The sequence below is a fragment of the Phacochoerus africanus genome, chromosome 9 (genome assembly GCF_016906955.1).
Source record: "Phacochoerus africanus isolate WHEZ1 chromosome 9, ROS_Pafr_v1, whole genome shotgun sequence".
NCBI classification, from domain to species: domain Eukaryota; kingdom Metazoa; phylum Chordata; class Mammalia; order Artiodactyla; family Suidae; genus Phacochoerus; species Phacochoerus africanus.
In genome coordinates this window covers 1787906-1802128 of record NC_062552.1, presented here as the reverse complement: position 1 = coordinate 1802128, position 14223 = coordinate 1787906, and positions in this window count along the sequence as shown.

Sequence of the window (14223 nt, the reverse complement as noted above, 5' to 3'; positions counted from 1 at the left end):
ATCGCAGCGTTGAGCCCTGAGCGACCAGGAGGCGCCCTCGCCTCTGAAAACCAGCAGGTGCAGGCAGGACCTGGGGCCGCGCCTGGATCCTGGTCTCCGCGACGCGACAGCACCTTCTGGTGGCCGCGAGGAGGAATGAGCGAAGTTCAGCGAGCCAGGGACGCCCCGCGGGAGGAGGCGGAGCTGCCCTCCTTCCCTTGGCCTTTGCGCTGCAGTCAGCGCCAGAGGTTGGTGCAGCAAGAGCTCCTGGGAAAAAGGGAAATCACAGAACCCGCAGCTCCTCTGGCAGTGGGGGTGGAGCACTTACTGCAAAACCCAGAAGATGGAACCGTGTTTGTATCTTGAGTCTAAGGAGGAGGTGGTGCTATTAAAACAAAGAAAAAGAGTTAGCATCAGCAAGAAACATCACCTCTAGAGGTTCCCAGAGTTTTCAGTTCATCCCCTACTGTGAAGAAATGCAAGAGGAAGCGGGGGGCAACCAGGCAAGGGGGTAGTGAAGCCAGCTGTATACTTCCTCTTTTCCTCAGCACCCCTGTTTGCTTTTCACAGGAAAATTCATTTTGGCCACTTCGAGCTTGGTTTCCCAATGTCTTTGACTTTTTGATAATGTCGTTTGATACATGAAAAACTTTACTTTTGATGTGATCTAATTTATCTACTTTTTGCTTTTGCCTTGAGCTTTTGGTGTCACATGTGAGAGCTCATTGCCAAGTTCAAGGTCATGAATATTTACTCCTCTGCTTTGGTGGAACAATTTGAGAGTCCTAGCTCTTGTCTTGAGGTGGTCGGTCCATTTTGAGTTATGTTTGTGTGTGATCCGAAGGAAGGGTAAACGTCACCCTGCGTGTGGAAATCCACCTGCCCCAGCGCCATGCAGGGAGAGGAGAGTCTTTCCCACCTCACTGAAGGAACGTGGCCACAGCATCAGTTGACCTTAGGTGTCTAGATTTATGTCTGGACTCTCAATCCTACTGCATTAGTCTGCATGTCTGTCCTTATGTCAGTACCACACTTTTAACTTCCGTAGCTTCATAATATGTTTTGACATGGGAAAGTGTGAATTCTCTGAATTTGTTCTCCTTTTTCAAAATTGTTCGGGCTATTGGGAGCCCCTGGTGACTCTATATGAACCCCAGGGCTGTCTTTCCCTTTTCTGGAAGAAAACACTGTTGGAATTTTGATAGGGACTGCAGTGGGTCTGTAGGTTGCTTTGGGCGGTATTGACTTCTTGACAATTAAGTCTTCTTATCTGTGAACACAAGTTATCTTTCCGTTCCTTCGGATCGTCTTTCATTTCTTTCCTGAGGGGTTTGTAGTCTTCGGTGCACAAACCTGTCACCTCCTCGGTTAATTTTACTCCTTGGTATTTTATTATCTCAAATTCTATTGTAAATGAAATTTCTTTCTGAATTTCCTTTTCAGATTGTTCACTACACATATGTAGAAACACAGCTGGTTTTTGCATGTTCATTGTGCACTTTGCTGAATTTGGATATTAGATCTATAGCTTTTTAATGGATTCTTTAGGATTTTCTAAATATAGGATTATGTCATCTGTGAATAAAGATAATTTTGGTTCTTCCTTTCCACATTTTTTTTGTTATTTTGTTTTTTGTCTTTTGTCCTTTTAGGGCCGCACCAGTGGTGCACAGAGGCTCCCAGGCTAGGGGTCCAACAGGAGCTGCAGCTACTGACCTACACCAGAGCCATAGCAACTCGGGATCTGAGCCGCGTCTGCGACCCACACCACAGCTCATGGCAACACCGGATCTTTAACCCAGTGAGCGAGGCTAGGGATCGAACCCCCAAACTCATGGTTCCTAGTTGGATTCGTTAACCACTGAGCCATGACAGGAACTCCCCTTTCCAAATTTTGATCACTTCTTTCTTTTCCTTTTCCAATTGCTCTAGCTAGAAATTCCAGTATGTTGTTAAAAAAGCAGTAGTGAAAATGGGCATCTTTTCTTGTTTCTCATGTTGGGATAAAGCTTTTAGGCTTTCGTCACTGAGTAGGATGTTTGCTGTGGGTTTTTCATAGATGGCCGTTATCATTTTGAGGAAGTTCCTTCTAGTCCTCGTTTTCCAGGTGTTTTAGGATTGTTACTGCTATGGAAGAGTGTTGGATTTTGTCAAAGACCTTTTCTTTGAGTTGAGATTGTCAACCTTAAAATAGCCTGTTATTTTACCGGGAAAATGGGTGTATTCATGAAAAGAAGAGGACTTGCAAACTGGGATATGCACAGTGTGGTGCAGGACAGGCAGTTTCAGAGAACAAAAAAGAGGTGCATTCTTCTGCAGAGTAAAGTTGAGAGAGGGGCCGGCTTTGGAGCAAAGCCCATTGGAGGAGAGTGAGCGTGCAGGGGCAGGGCAGCTGCTCATTGGCTGGGATGTTGCCGGGCAAAGAGAAAACCTTTCTCCTGCTGGGGTCTGCAAGGGACAGTGAGTTCACTGCAAATGAGGGTTTTTTTAAATTCATTTTCACACAGGATGATCCTGTGGTTTTTTTTCCCTTTATACCATTCACGTGACGTTATGACATTGATAAATTTTCTTGCATTGAACCACCTTTGCATTCCTGGACTAAATCCCACCTGGTCATGATGTAGAATCCTTTTTTTTTTTTTTTTTTTGTCTTTTTGCTATTTCTTTGGGCCGCTCCCGCGGCATATGGAGGTTCCCAGGCTAGGGGTCGAATCGGAGCTGTAGTCGCTGGCCTACGCCAGAGCCACAGCAACGCGGGATCCGAGCCACATCTGCAACCTACACCACAGTTCACGGCAACGCCGGATCGTTAACCCACTGAGCGAGGGCAGGGACCAAACCCGCAACCTCATGGTTCCTAGTCAGATTTGTTAACCACTGCGCCACAACGGGAACTCCTGTAGAATCCTTTTAATATGCTGTTGGTTACAGTTTGCTAGGATTTTTGAGAATTCTTGCATCAATATCCATGAGGAGTATTGTTCTGCAATTTTATTTTCGTGGGATGTCTTCATCTTGCTCCGATGTGGGGGCGTGAGTTCAGAAGCCCTCCTTCCTCTTTAATGTTCTGGAAGAATGTGAGAAGGATTAGTGTTAGAATTTACCGGTGGTCTACCTGGTTCGGGACTTTTCTTTGCTGCGAGGTTTGCCTTTGATTGGAAAAGGTAACATCAAACTGCAGTGTCTGGCTTGTGGGGAGTTGGCGAGAGGGATTTGAGAAATGACGAATTATGTGTAATTTGAGTCAGGCCTCGATCACCTCATAAGTGGCATATTCTAAGTTTCTTAACTTACTTCCCCACCGTGGACCTTCCCATTTTCTGGCCATTCCAAATATCATGGATAATTATGTTTTATAAAGCATTGCTTTTTTCTCTGTCCACAATACTCAAAAAGCTTGAATGTCTTTCTATTGTTTGTAGAATGAATTTTAGAATCTTTCCTATTCCGCTCAATCTTCCCTTTGGCGCTTCTCACCTAAGCTCTAACTAAGTCAACTGCTTCTCCTGCTCTTCGGAGAGCTGTGTTCCTGGGAACCTGGTTTATTCACTCCCACTTCCAGCCTACTCTCTTTTGGTTAAACCTGAACAAGGGGAAGGTTTGGAGAAGAGCCCTGCCCGTTGTAGGCTGTGATCCTGAGCGATCATCTGGAAGACACGTGTGTGCGTGTTTTAATTCAGGTCGGGCTTTGTAAAGAAAGAGGCTTTAAGTGGAGCCGCTTTGGCTAACGTTACATCTTCTCCCTCAGTGCAAATGTATACTGCTTTTGTTTTTCCCAGCCCTTAGGAACAGTGGGGGATAATCCCTCGCTGCTAACCTCATTTGTTCCCAGGAAAAAGCAAAACAATTTCAAAGCAAGGTCACAGCCATTCAGCCGCTGGTCTGACTCAGCAATCTGAAAGTCAGGTCGGAACTCCCTTTCTCACCCACCCAGCCAACAACCGCTGGGACCTGGCCGGGTTCTCCCGAGTCAGCCCTTCCTTTTTCAGGCGCTCCACCACAGGCCACGGCCCCCTCACTGCCTGCTGCCTCTCCCCTGCAGCACCGACACCCCTGCCCCTCTGCATCCCACTGTTTGCGCCGCTGCAGGGCAGGCTCCCCCAGCGACAACCGCTTGCGTGACCACACGACCTGCGCAGAGCCTGCGCAGCCTGTAAGATAACATGCGAATGTACTGGCCCCTGATGGATGCTCGGCCCGAACCGCCTCACACTTCGTGGTCCAGCCATAGTGAGCCGCCTCCTCCATCACGCACACTCCCCGTCTGGGGCTCCCTCCCGCCCGCTGTCATCTGGGCTCATCCTCACCCTTCAGGTCTCAGCCAAGTGGTAGACGCGGGACCTTTCTGGATTCCCCAACCAGACTTCCTGCTGCTTCTTTTTCTTGCCCCTTAGGCTTAGCCTCATACAGCACCTGTCACATCCAGTTTCACCTGTTTGCATGTCTGTGTAAGGGAAAAACCCCTGTTCAGTCGTCCCCTGTTCCGGGAAAGAGCCAGTTCTTTCCTCCTGGGCTTCTCTCCTGTGTGTCTCCCTAATGCCTCATGCAAACCACTTCACTTGGGACACTTCCGGTCACCAAATGGGCTCGAGGTTTTCCCACAACAGCGGGGCGTCCTACAGGTTAACCCAATTCGAACACGTTGCACCTGGAGATAGTGTATGATCCCACAGGTTAAGAAGGGCTTGTCACCCAAAGGTGACAATGCCAAGTTCCTAGTTTACCCACAACTTCTGTCTCATTTGATCACAAACCAGAGGGTCCCATGACCCCCTCCCCCATCGGGCTTGGTTAATTTGCTATCGTTGCGGCAGAAACTTGTGAGGTCCCTCCGCCACATTAAACTTCGTTTGCATCCGCTCAGCCACCCTCTCACAGGTGCTTTCCCGCTTTTTCTCCCTCTTGCTTATGCAGTTAGAAGGGATTACCTCCCGCTTAGAAGGACACAAGCCGCCCGGTGCTTGGCTCTCTGAGATGCACCCCCCAAAGCTCCCTTCCTTCGTGAGCATTTTCATTCCAGAAAGAGGGACACAGAGCAGTAACCCCAAGGACCACCGCAGTCAGTCCTAGACTGTCTGATACCAACGCGGATGATCTTGGAAAGCGTCCCTAAGTAAAGAAGAGCGAAGACTTACAGTTTTATCTATGGCCCTATGCGTGCCTAAGGGAGGCCATGGTTCTGAGGGCACCAGCCTGCTGTGGCCCCCTTTGCCCAGCACAGTCATGAGGCTACGTTTTTTTCCCCTTCACCCCAGACTCTATCTCCATGTTTCTCTTCAGCACTGGTGAACAGAGGCTGAGTTTTGGCAACACTGGACCAGCCCACACCACTCAAGGAAACACATTTACCTGTTTATTAAAGGATATGATAAAGGATACGGATGAACAGTCAGATGGGGACACAGGAACATCCATCCCTGAGAAGTTGGGGTGCGTCGCCCCTCATGCACGTGGTCACCCCTTGAAAGCTCTCTGAGCCCCAGACTCTTGGGAGGCTTCCTCACGCAGGGGTCAATCATTAATCCCACTTTTGGCCCTTCTGCCTTCTCAAGAGAGTGGGACGAGGCGGAAGGGTCCGAGGTTCTCATCAGGGCTCAGTCTTTGCGGGGATCAGCCCTCCTCCAGGAGCCACCCACGGTCACCTCTTTAGAATAAGACACTCCTTTCACCCAGGAAATTATAAGGGGCTCATGATTCTGCATCAGGAACTGGGGTCAAAGACCAAATATTAGAACAAAAGGTCCTCCCAGCGTTCTTATCACTCAGGAAATTACCAGGGTTCCAGGAGCCCTGTGCCAGGAGCCAGCAGCAGACACCAAGTTACGCTTTCTCCCTATTATCTCACAATATCTCCCTGGTGTCTTGAGACTGGGGTCCGTGTCCCCTACCCTCACATCACAGACCTTAGTGTAGCTCCTAGCCCATGGGAGGCGCTCAGTACAAGTGTGGAATGAATGAAATAATTAGTCGGCACAGCAGTTGGCACATCCTGGCTGCCATTTCATGAATAAATGGTTCAGGCAATAAAGTTATTAAAGCTGATTGGAATTCCCATCGTGGCGCAGCGGAAACGAATCTGACTAGGAACCCTGAGGTTGCGGGTTCGATCCCTGGCCTCACTCTGTGGGTTGAGGATCTAGCATTGCCGTGAGCTGTGGTGTAGGTCACAGACTTGGCTTGGATCTGGCGTTGCTGTGGCTGTGGTGTAGGCCAGGGGCTCCAGTTCCGATCAGACCCCTAGCCTGGGAACCTCCATATGCTGCAGGCGTGGCCCTAAAAAGACCAAAAAAAAAAAAAAAAAAAAGCTGATGCACAAACATCAAGGCAGCCAAGAATAACACTGCAGATGAGCTAGGGACTCTGCTCTTCCACGGCTCAGCTCACAGGGTGGGCAGTCCCCAGACCCTCGTGAAGGCCCCACACTGCCTGTGGAGCGGGAGAGTCCTGGGGAGAGAGAGGAAGTAGGAGCTGTGGTGGGGTGACCCGAAGATAGAGCCCTTCCTGCAACCCTTGCCCTCTGTCCCTTCCTGCAGGGGCACTGACTGCTCTACCTCGGGAGGCATGGGCGCCTAGGACGTGCTGGAACTGCTTGCTTGTTGAAAGAGAAGGAAAACGTGCTGACCCCCTTCCCCGGGCAGGAATAATGAACCGATATAGCTCACGTCCCTTTTTGCCTTGTCCCCTGACATCTGCTGAACAAGAACGAACGGAAGCCTCGGCTACATGGAGCCGGGAGACCAGCAGGGGGCGCGCTCACGCCTGCGTCCGCAGCCGAGCCCAACAGGAGAAAGACCCCCCTCCTTGTCCGAGAGAACAGCCACCAGCTCTGATTCCTGAGTCCACCCGATGTCCACTCCCGTCTGTAAAGTCCTCTCCTTCCCTCACCACGCGGGAACTTGCACGTGGCCACCGTGCAGACCTTGAGCTGCAGTTCTCAGCTGACGGGAATAAACCCATCTTTCCAGCTGTCTTCACCGCAGGTCAGCACACCAGGCCTTGCATTCTGCAATTAAACCTGCCCTTTGTGGGAAATCGTGTGTCTTCAAGGGCAACCCGCTCACTGAGCCCTCAACCTGGCCGAGAAGTCCCCCCTCCTGCATCTCCACTGCCACCGCTCTGTAAAGCAAGTCCTGATCCAGCACCCCCATCCCATCCCCAAAGCTCCTGGGGTCGGGGTGGGGCAGGGCCCCAGCATCTGGGGGGTCTTGGTGCTCCCTGCACAGCACAGACTGGCTGAAATTGGCCTCCAGACGGCTGAGCCCTGCCTGACACACTTCTTGTCTGTTTGCCAGTTTTAGAAGCTCTGTTGGAGTTCGCATCGTGGCGCAGCAGAAATAAATCCGACTAAGAACCAAGAGGGTGTGGGCTTGATCTCTGTCCTCGCTCTTCGGGTTAAGGATCCGGCACTGCCCTGAGTGTGGTGTAGCTCACAGACTCGGCTTGGATCTGGTGTTGCTGTGGCTGTGGTGTAGGCTGGCAGCTACAGCTCCGATTAGACCCCTAGCCTGGGAACCTCCATATGCCGCTGATGTGGCCCTAAAAAAAGACCAAAAAAAAAAAAAAGGAAGCTCTGTTGCCCTAGGGCCCCATCAGGACCGCTCTGGTCAAACTGAAGTAGGAGATTTAACTAAGAGACAAAACCCCCTTTGTCTGGAAAAGCAGCTGCGAGCCTTTTCAGCTATGCTGGCCTCACACCATCCTTCTTGTAATTGTGTAGCAACTACGTGCCCTATGTCCAAGCCAGCAGCCCTGCTGATCGCGCTCCAAGCATTGCTTATCAGCTTCGCTTCCGTCACCTTAATGCTCAGTTTCTTAGGCAGGAGCACTGTCTGCTCGGGGAAGGGCGAGGTCCGGGCTGCTCACACGGGAAAAGCAAGAGCCTGTAATGTATAAACGTTGCAGAGAACAAAGGCCTGGTGCTCAGACTCTGGCGGTGGCTCCTCTGAGCCCGCACCAGCGGGGAATAAACCTCACTCTCCCGCATCTCCGAGGGCCCTTTGTCTCCTTCCGCTGCCATGGTTTCTGCAGTTTCTGCACCCAAACCGCCAGGTCTACCTGGGGCCTCAGGGCAGGGCTCCCAGAGTCAGCCGTAGGCCCACCCCAGACGACAGGTACTGCTTCATCTTGCTCTTCGTTGCATTTTGAAATGCCACTGAAATCCAAGTGGTTCCAGGCCAGACTAGAAAGTGAGCTCCTCCAGGGCCATGACCATCGAACCCACGTCCTCAGGGACACCGGTCAGATTCGTCTCCACTGCGCCACAAGGGGAACTCCTGCAAAGTGCAAATTTTATTTTAGCCATTGGATTCAAGGCCAAAAGTAACAACAAATACTTATCAAGCTAGAAATAGGCCGGGTTGCTTTGCTTCACTCTTGTGCTCTTGACAAAAGAATCCTTTTTCGGTGTAGATTTTCCCCTAAGTCAGAAAATGTCCTCATTTCTTGTATTTTACTAGTTGTTTCTGATTGTTACTCTTCAGAAGGCAGATGACTCGCTCAGCGCTGTTCTGTCCTTTAAACACAGCCTTCCTCCAGCTTCCCTGCAGCTCCAGCCGGCGCGCCCTCACTCATCACGGCAGAGTTTCTCCAAAGATGCCCGCAGACAGCTGCCTCCGCCTGGCTTTGTCGGCCTGAATCCCATTCTCCTTGGTGTCTGTCCCACTGCCACTGAGGTAACTCTGGATCGGAGGTGACAAGGGGCCTCTTTCAATTCTAACCCCCCACTTGTTCGAGCGCCAGCAGCCGAGGCCCAGACCTCGGTGCCCGTCGTCCAGCTCTTCCTCTTCTCCGTCTTCCTGGCTCGGTGCCTTTTTCTTTTCCTTCTTTTCAAATGCCGGTTGGTGTGGCCTTAGCTTCTGTCCTCAGACCACACCAAACAGGTGTGGCCAGGCCAGTGCACCCTCGTCCAGCGCCCAGCACCTACATCGCACACCTGTCTCCTAAACATTGTCACCTAATGTCTCACCAGCCCCACGAGCCCCTCCGGACTCAGACCCGTCTTCACTGGACCCCAGGACCTGACCGTCCCTCCCCCCGTATTCCCTTTTGGTTAATTATCCCACCGTGTATCCAGCTGAGTCAGAATACTAACGGTTACCTGGAACCCCCTTCTTGTCCTGGTCCCCCAATCCCCCTGGTCGCTAATTAGCTCCTGGCATCACCAGCATCACTGCTGCCACTGCTTGGGTTTAGGCGCACCTGCCTGTGCTCTAGTCCCTGAAGCCAACTCCTATCTGTCCCCCCCCCCACCCCTGCCCCGCTTCTGCAGCCAATCCATCCTAAGTGCCAACTTCCTAACTCGAAAGGGAAAAAGGGGAAGAGGGAAGGAAGTGATTGAATGAATCCTGTTACTTATCCAGTTAGAATGGCTCCCCCTTTTGTGCCCAAGAGATAAAACACAAATTCCCCAGAACCGCCCGAAGGTTCTTTCCAGCCCTGCCCCGCCAGACCCAGTGAACGCGACCCTGCCTCCTCCGGCCGCTCCAGCCCACACCCCCGCTGCCCCCAGAGAAGAGCCAGGAGCCCTTTCACACGCAGTGACTCTGCCTACTTGGCTCTTTCTGGACCTTGGACTCCTCCCTCAAGACCCCACTCAACTCACAGTCCCCGAATCCATCCCAAGCCCCACGGTGCCCGCTCCATCCTGTTCCCAACTCGCTGCGTATGTGCCCGGCAGAACGGCCACCCACTACGGTGAGGCACAGTCTCCTTCGCATCCATCTGAACGGCTCGAAGAGGAAGGACCGTGTTTTACTCCGTTTTCTCAACAACTTTGTGACCTGACGCACCTCTCAGTACAATAAATGTCTGGTCCACGGAGTTTGGGGTTTTCCGGTTCTACCACCCAGTGGGGTTTCAAAGGTATGAGAGACAAAGTCCAAGCATCTGAATGTGAAAGGTGGTTTCTGGTTTAAAAAAAAAAAAAAGTCGGCCGTTCCTGTTGTGGCTCAGCAATAACAAGCCTGACTAGGATCCATGAAGACGTGGGTTGGATCCCTGGCCTCGTTCAGGGGATTAAGGATCTGGCATTGCCAGGAGCTGTGGTGTAGGTCACAGACACGGCTCGGATCTGGCGTGGCTGTGACTGTGGTGTAGGCCAGTAGCTGCAGCTCCAATTGGACCCCTAGCCTGGGAACCTCCATGTGCCACGGGTGCAGCCCTAAAAAGAAAACAAAAAAAGTGTCTTTTTCTCATTTCAAAACAGTGCGATAGGGAAGCGTCAAGTAGGGCAGGAGAGCACCGCCTGGTTGCATCTCTTCGTCCTTCACCCTCCTCAGGAATTATCTTCATCGAGGTCACGCAGGCAGCGAATCCAAGCCAGAGCTTCCCAAGAATTCGGGGAAAGAGAGAGGGAAGTCCGTGCCATCTGTGTCAGGTCCGTACTGAAGGCTGTGGGTGTGTGGCTGTCCTTCCCTCAGAGCTGGGGGAGCTCAGGGTCCCTCCCACACTGTCCTTAAGGAGAAGACGTGGAGAAGCCCGGGGTCTGCCCCTCGGCTGTGCACACGTAGCCGAGGAGACGTGAAGAGGAGCTGTCAGCAGCTCCTTAAATACTGGCATTTTCTGGGGTAGAAATAATGCAGAGCTCAGACCTTCCTCCCGGGAGGGAAAAGAGGGTGTTCCCCCCCGCTTCCCAGGAAGGGTATGTGGCCCTGTATCCACCCACCGCCTGCAGGCTCATCATTCTGCCCACATTGGGCAGAGTCTTACTTTCAACTGGCTTCTTGGGTGGCCTGTCACTGGCCCAAGGCAAGGTTACATGCATTTTGGCCTCAGCAGGGTCCAACTCTGTGTTCCTAGCCTCCTAACCTTCGGCCTGCTGCCCGCCTGATCTTTCCAAAGGGACCCACGACCCGGACGTGCCTCTCAGGTGAATCCCTGGGAGTGGCTGCTGCGGTTTCTTTGGAAGAACTGTTGGGCCATCCGGTATGAAGCGCTCAGGTCCTGCAGCTTGCTCACAGGGAAGGTGCCACGTCATCTGGACAACTTCTGCTGTTTGCAGGAAACACTGCCATGTTCACTGTCTCCAAGGAAACCAAACAGATGTAGATCGTTGCCCCGGAACTCACTTCGGGTCCTGCACCCAAGCCCAGGACCAGTCTCGGAGCGTCACACTACAGACTGTGATAAACACTCGCTTAATTAGCTTGAGTTAGTAAGCAGCTGACTTATTCCCGGACAGTTTAACCCATCAGGATAAAGTTCTGTTACTCGTCTAATTTCCTGGTTGCTGATTTAGAAGTAGCCTTTTGCAGCTCGTACACTGTGATCTGATTTTTTACAAGTAAACGTGGCTAAATCAATCCAAGTCCATCGCTGCCATGGGCATAAGGCAGAAATAGTCTTCCGATGCTATGAGCCAGTCGGGCCATACAACACTGAAAAATGCACAGAGTGCAGCTACGTTCACGGCCCAGACGTCACAGAGAGGGGCTGGCATTAGGAGAGCAGCCCTTCCCGCTGTTGTGCTGGAGCTGCAATGTCAGCAGGACAGAAGACACGTGCTTGGTGAGCTGTGTGGCTGCTGCCTTTCACTCTGGTTCCAGGTGAGATGCTGCCTGTGCTCCAACATCAAAACTGACTTGCGTCACATGGGTTGGATATGGGTTGCAAGGTGCCTTTTGAGAGTGTTTTTTGCCAATATATTATTTCCAACATTTGAAAGGACTATTTTCAAAAATAAAATACTACGAAAGAAAATATCTGCCTGTAACAATCTCAGATTCATAAACCCGATGAACTGTGTGTGGAACCATGGCCAAGAGCCTTTGTTCATCTCGGGTTTAAGTTGCCTACTGAAACATCAGACCGTTCCAGCAACACCCAGAAGGCGCTGTTTCTGTTTCTTGTGCATGGACTGCTGAATTCCTCTGACACTGAAATCAAAGGAACCAGTCTCCTTATCTGGGGACATGTGGGGCACGAAAATGCCATTCTCTTGCTGAGTGAGGCCAGATGTTGTCAGGTTAGCTTCAGGGGCCAGTTAGCAGGGATTGGACAGAAAAGGCATCCTCTGGAGTCACTTTTGTTGACATCATTGCTGTATCTGAAGTGAGTTTTCTAAACACCGGACTCGAATGAATCACCTGGTATTACTGAGCAACAGCTGTACGTGTCCTTCCGCCAGTGGGCAGAGGTACTCTTCATTCACCAATGACCACCCCCCAACTCAGCTGCCACAACAACTGCCCTAGGTCATTCTGGGAGCGAAAGGCCCAACACTGCAAAGCCTGGAGGAAACCAGGTGCGGGTGAGACCCGGGGTTTCACCGCTTCACCTTGCTGGCCTTTCCATCCTCGCTGTGGTCTATGGCCTGGAGAGAGTGGCAGTGTCCAACCGGGAGCTGATGCCAGCATATCCAGTGGCTGAACAACAGCCGTGAGGAAGAGAGGATAAAACACAGAAGAGCTCTGAGTAGTGGTGGAATGGTAACACTTAGATCTTCAGCCACACGGCTCTGCAGACCGGGTTGCCAGAGGTCTTTATCAAAGAACGCCAGTAACCTCTTCCCACCCGTAAATCAGTGGCTAAATGGTGGGGGGATCCTGCAAGCATTTCCAGTGATACCACATCACGCTGGTATTTCATGCTTAGTTAGAGACAGTTGAAACCCAGGCCTTTGTCACGTGAACTGTGATCAGAGTAGTTTCAGCTGTGTACTCATACCATTTATTTTGCGATATCTGATTTTGGGGTCTGATGTGGGATTTGATTCTGTTTTTCATTATAAGCCTCTTAGGGTATTAAGTTTCGAAAATGTGATAAACACACGCTCAACAACTTTATGCTAAGAGAAATCTTTCTAGAAAGGAGGGTGCTGAGTCTAGACTTATTAGCCTACGTAATTTGGAAAACAGTTCTCCCACCCAGTTTGAATCCAGGCAAGATGGCAGCGAATACTGGCCGAGAGAACCCCCGCCTAGGTCTCCCTGCCAAGCGACCCTAGCTTGAGAAAAAGCAAATGAGGTTAGGAATGACCTGTTCTTTTGCGGAACCAGGCTGGCTTCCTGGGCGCACCTTTTTATTTTGGAGATATTAAAGTACTAAAAGGTAGGTAGGATAAGAAATTTACCCTATTGGAGGTGATGCAATCGAACAAGAGAAAATGATCAGAGACATGAAAACTGGGGGAAGAAATACAACAATCTCTATTTGCAGGTGATAAAATATAGCTGTAGGACTCAGGGACTCAAAAGAATCAATGGGGAAAAAAAACCCTAATACAAACAGTAAGAAAATTCATTAAGGCACTAGGTTAAAAGTTAACACATAAAACAATCTTCTGACAGACAAGCAGAAGCCGGTAGGAAAACACAAGGGAAGAAAAGTGCTTGCTCGCAATATCGACAGAAAGATGAAATAACCAGGAATACATTCAACAAGAGAGGGGCAAACCTTCCATGAAGAAAACTTTTAAAATACCCTTGAAAAAGAGAAAAAACCTATTTGTGTGAACAGAAAGATCCCACAGGTTCTTGGCTCGGGGAGAGGATTAAGATGTCCTTCGACCTCTCCAGGTTCTTGGGCTGGTCTAACAGTTGAATTGGCTTTAGACGGATTAACAGGAGAAAAACACATTTAGATTCCTATGTGTGGGAGTCCCCTGAAGCTGTAAGACCCAAAGGCGATCAGGCCATCGAGGCTCCTGTGTCACCCTGAGCGGAGGAATGGGGTGGGGCCGGGGCTTATGGGGGCGGGGGGGGGGGGGGGACAATCCCAAGGGCGTAAGAGAGCAGATCTTTGGTTTGCCCTGATAAGTCTTTCAGGTACAAAGTTATCTCCGGTAATAAACAAATAAATGGCTCTCTTTCTAGGCCAGGTCCCTGCATCTTTTAGTCAGTATCTTTTAGGCAAATAAAGGGGAGGTCAAAGTTTTCCTGAGTCTTCCGGGTCTTGATTGCCTTCTGCTCACAATAACCCACATGCCAAAGGGGCACATTCTCGGGTGGCATATTCTGCTCCCCTTCAGACAGCACAACTAAATCAGTGCAATATGAACTCAACACAAGCTAAATTCAGTATGGTTCTAACAAATATGTGAGTACTTTTTTTTGGAGAGTTAGACAAGTTGACTCTTTAGTTTTTATGGGAAAATAAAATGATCAGAGACATGTAGCAATGAAGGGTACGCGCTGTCCCAGGCAGCCACCTGCTTCAGGAAAGCTCTATATTTTAGAGGGACTGACCAGCTGAAGCAGGCCAGAGTGCCTGCAGCTGTCTGGTATATAATAAAGTGGCCTGTCA